Source organism: Hirundo rustica, chromosome 2 (genome assembly GCF_015227805.2).
Source record: "Hirundo rustica isolate bHirRus1 chromosome 2, bHirRus1.pri.v3, whole genome shotgun sequence".
Taxonomy (NCBI): Eukaryota; Metazoa; Chordata; class Aves; order Passeriformes; family Hirundinidae; genus Hirundo; species Hirundo rustica.
In genome coordinates this window covers 16,307,440-16,311,893 of record NC_053451.1, presented here as the reverse complement: position 1 = coordinate 16,311,893, position 4,454 = coordinate 16,307,440, and the positions used below count along the sequence as shown (strand labels likewise).

General features: G+C 41.6%; 1 non-coding gene across 1 annotated transcript; it reads right to left on the bottom strand.

The window, feature by feature from the left end:
* Positions 1–2,944: 2,944 nt before the first annotated feature.
* On the bottom strand, positions 2,945–3,128 carry LOC120749711 (U2 spliceosomal RNA). Its single transcript, XR_005699761.1, has one exon. It is a non-coding gene; the product is annotated as a U2 spliceosomal RNA (small nuclear RNA).
* Positions 3,129–4,454: the final 1,326 nt, after the last annotated feature.

Below are 4,454 nucleotides of genomic sequence, written 5' to 3'. Positions count from 1 at the left end.
TTTTTTTTTTTGCCTTACAGCCTGTTAAATTTCTCTGCATTTCTCTCCAAATGCATGGGGACCCATTTGCCGTAGCCTGTTTTGTCTGGTTGTTCTTAGAACTTTTCCAAGTGGTGGCATCACAGATGTGATATTAGCTACAAAAAAGGCACATAGTTAGATGTGGCAAATGCTAGTATATTACCTGAATCCATTTCTTAGGAAGAAATTATGTCCTTTATGTACATGGAGTGTAATATATGGACAGTTCCATCTCTGTGGCATCCTGTTGCATTCAAATTCACATCACTATTATATAACAGCAAGTGGTCTTTACTCTCTCCTTGTTGCCAAGTTGTTTTTTGCCAAAATACTGTCCGCCTTTGAAATGGCAATCCTAAAATATTCATGAGACAGATGAGAGAAAAGTCCTACTACAGACAATTAGTACAAGGACATATTCTAATGAAAATCCTTGCCCAGGAAAAGCAGTGTGTGATGTTCCTGCAAAGCTATGACTGAAATCTTCACCTGTCCTTTTTTATTTATAATTTTTTGTTCATATTTGCTCAGATGAAAAGGAAGAGATACAATCTCCTCCATTACAAATGTGTTTTTCTGGAATTATTTTGCTCAAAAATTTTGCTCTTTTTAGAAAGGCAAGCAGAAAGGGATTTAGGTTTTTGCACTGAGAAAAGAAATGTGGGGTACTGAATTATTATGGATTAGCCCAATTTGATTTAAGCAGACCAGATTTTAAAAGTGGAAATTAGGACCTGGCATATTTTTTCTTCCTCAGGTGTAATGTAAGATGCATAAATATTAAAAAAGATCTGATATAACAGAGATGCCGAAAAAATTATTCTTTGGTCATGTGGCTTATTATTATACATGGCTTTAATCACAGGGGAAAACCCCTCCTACTTATTTTACTGATTTTTAAAGTTCCAGAAAATGAACCGTAACTGTTGTCATTCAACCAGTTTCTCTTCATGGGAAACCTTGAGCACTTCAATCACTTTCCTTCAAGCACCAGTTTTTAAATCTGCAAAACCACGTTTCTCTACCTCAGAGCAAAGAGTTAGACTTAAGAAAGAACACCTCTCCACCTCTGAAAATATGATTTTGGGAATTTTATTTTTTTTAAATCCTGGACAATGTTTAAAATAAAGTGCTTTGAGCTATATTATTAACAAGATCACTACAGAGATACCAGAGTGGGAAGGACTGGGAAAACTGTGTGCAATACTGTGTTGTGTTAGTGTCTGCCTAACTCCAGCGATGACTCAATTTATGGAGGCAAAATTACTCATCCCATAGCAATATGTTTGGCACAGGAACAAGGAATTCACGCTTCTGTAACCAAATGCACTAGTGAGCAGCAGAGGTATTGGGAAAGCTCATCTGAGTGATTTTTGCTTGGCTTCACTTTGGCACCCGTCTTCCAGCTCCTGCTGAGCCCATATTAAATGGAGCAAAAAAATCAAACTGTTTCATACGGATTTCAAAGAAGATGAGTTTTCACAGCTCCCTGGTCATTTCTAACAAGCTGTGTCTACAGCAAGTCCCTTCTGTGTCTGGCACAGCTGCTGTCAGCTCTTCTACCAAAAACTAGTAGCCTGTGACTGACTGACGATGCATAAAATGAAATATAACTCTCTTTCCCCCCCCCCCCCCCCCCCTTGATTTTCCTTGCTTGATGCAAAGCGTGCTGTAGGTCCCTTTGTTCTTTGCAAGAATGGAGATTAATAATTTTTATAATGAAAGGCAGTCTTGAACTACTTCCCTCTGAGATGAGCAAAGGTGACTGTGGAGGGGGCTGCAGGAGTGGTGGGCAAGTCGTCTGGGTTTTTTCCCTTGCTATTTGCTTTTATATTATGAAGGACATATTTGGGACTGTGCATAGCAAATCTCAAGCTGAAATCAGTGTTTTCACCTACTGAATATCAAATTGCCTTTGCTGAGGATCAGCATTCAGCACTGCCACCAGGCATTTCACAGCACATTAATTAATCTGGAGATCCAATCAATGCACCTCGTGATCCTGCTACTTCTGCAGTGCCATGCTTTGAGCCACCTCATCCTGAATGCAGCCTGACATTTCATGACAACATACCAAGAACCCAGACCTCCTGGATAATGCAGGACACAGTAGAACTTGTTGTGGAACTCAACTTGTGGAACTCCACTCCTTGTGGAACCTCAGAAGGTCTTTTTGTAAATGTGGTCTGCAGTTCCTGCCAGCTTTCTTCCTGTTGCCTGGTTGGCCTTAGCTGTTGCCCAAGGGCAAAGAATCCAGCAGCATCTTGTCAGTGAGCAGCTGAAGGTGTTTTCTGTATTTGCCATGCATGTGTTTTACTTGGGGTTATAGAATGCTGTGGGTTGGAAGGGACTTTAGAGACCATCTAATTCCAACCCCCCTGCCATAGACAGGAACATCTTCCACTAGATGTCCACTAGAACCAGGTTGCTCCAAGCCCTGTCCAACATGCCCTTGAACACTTACAGGAATGGAGCAGTCACAGCTTCTCTGGGCACCCTGTGCCAGGGCCTCACTACCCTCACAGGGAAGAATTTCTTCCTTACATTTAATCCAAAATGACTCTTTTTTAGTTTAAAACAATTTCCCCTTTTCCTATCACTATATGCCCACATTAAAAAGCTACTCTCCCTCTATTATAAGCCCCCTTCCATCACTGCAAGCTCTAAGCTCTCCCTGGAGCCTTCTCTTCTCCAGGTTTAACACCCCTCTCCCAGCCTGTCTCCAGAGCAGAGGTGCTCCAGCCCTTGGAGCATCCCTGTGTCCCTACTCCAGATCTGCTCTTATGTGTCCATGTTATTCTTATGTTGGAGACCCCAGAGCTGGATGCAGAACTCCAGGTAGGGTCTCATGAAGGGAGAATAAAGGGAAAGATTCACCTTCTTTGACCTTCTGACCCACCTCTTTTTTGGTGCAACTCAAACCTATCAGTGCACCATTCACAGAGTCACTGCAATACTGGGGCAATGCATAAAGCAGAGAGAGCAAGCTCCGGATCCAACTCCCATGCTCCAAAGTCTGTTTAATATAAAATCCTCTCATCAGGGGCATATCAGATATTGAACTTTTAAGATCAGATACTACACTTGGCCAACACCAGCAGACCAAATCCGTCCTTTCTTTTTGCATGATTCCTTCAAAGAGTGGACAGATGCGTGTAGAGGACCCAGCTGGTGACAATACTTACCAATGTCTTGTTATTTCTTAGGCTGGAGCTTGTGAAAGGAAAAAACTACAGTAAAGCCACTTCAGTTCTCCTCCTGCTCATCTTTGGGACTTTTCATACAATGCCAAGCTCTGTCCCTTGCTGGGATGGGACCAATTAATGGGAAATTTTGGATGCAACCCAAGCAGCATTTTGTCCTTTCTTGTCCCAGACTATGATGCTTCCATGGCAACAATATCAGCTACCTGAAACCAACCCCCCACCTCCAACAATCAACAACACAAGCTGAAGCAAGTCCCTGGTGGCAACAACATTTAAAGACTCCATGGGAACTATAAAGTACTGCATTATCAGCTGTGAGGCTCATGTCATCACTCAAGGTTTGCAGTAGGGTAATTGAGACCCAGGCTTAGAGGCAGATCTTTCACATTCTGTGCGTCAATGACCTTGAGAAATGTTAAGTTTTTAACAGCAGGTAGCAGCTATTGGAGGTTTTTCTGTTAACATGGAAAATAAAAAAGGTATAGGAGGAGCAAAATTATTGCTCTGAAATGGACTGCCTCCATTCACATACTGGCTGATTGCATACATCCATATTCTGCAGTGCCAACTCCTTCTCCTCATACAGCTGTATTTCCATTTGGCTTAGTTCTCCAGTGTAAATCAGCCAGAGTCTGTCACTGTGACGGTGTCAGGTATCAGCCTGGTGCTTGGTTTAAGCCCAGCTCCTCAAAGTTTACCATAAATAAAAACATAGAGAGGCAGCAGGTGGCTGTCATTTCTTCCCCAGACCCTTGGAAGCTACCTGGGACTCTTGTGTGAGAGAGTCTTCAAATAGTGTTGGAAAAACCGTCTATATAACTAGAATATTTAAATAAGTAACTAGCCTGGAAAATGTCAGAAGATACACAATCAAGATAGCAATGCTCAAAGGTAATCTAAAACACAATTATAATGCATTAGAGTTTCTGTGTTTTGGTTCTCATTTTGTTCTGTGCCAATTTGGGATTGGATGGGAGGCTTATTCCATAGGGGAAACCCAGAATATGACTCAAGTCTGGGAGGTCAGAAGGCATATAATGAGTTTATCTTCTCTCTCTTCTTCACACTGTTTTTTTCAGTAAGAAATAAAAGACCCTGAGGAAGAACACCTCTCTCCTTCCCTATGAAGCTACCATGCTTTCCATTTCCCACAAGTGTTAAACTTTTTTTTTATTCCCAATGGAAATTAGAAGAGAAAATCTCAGAACCATTGAATAGAAACAAACA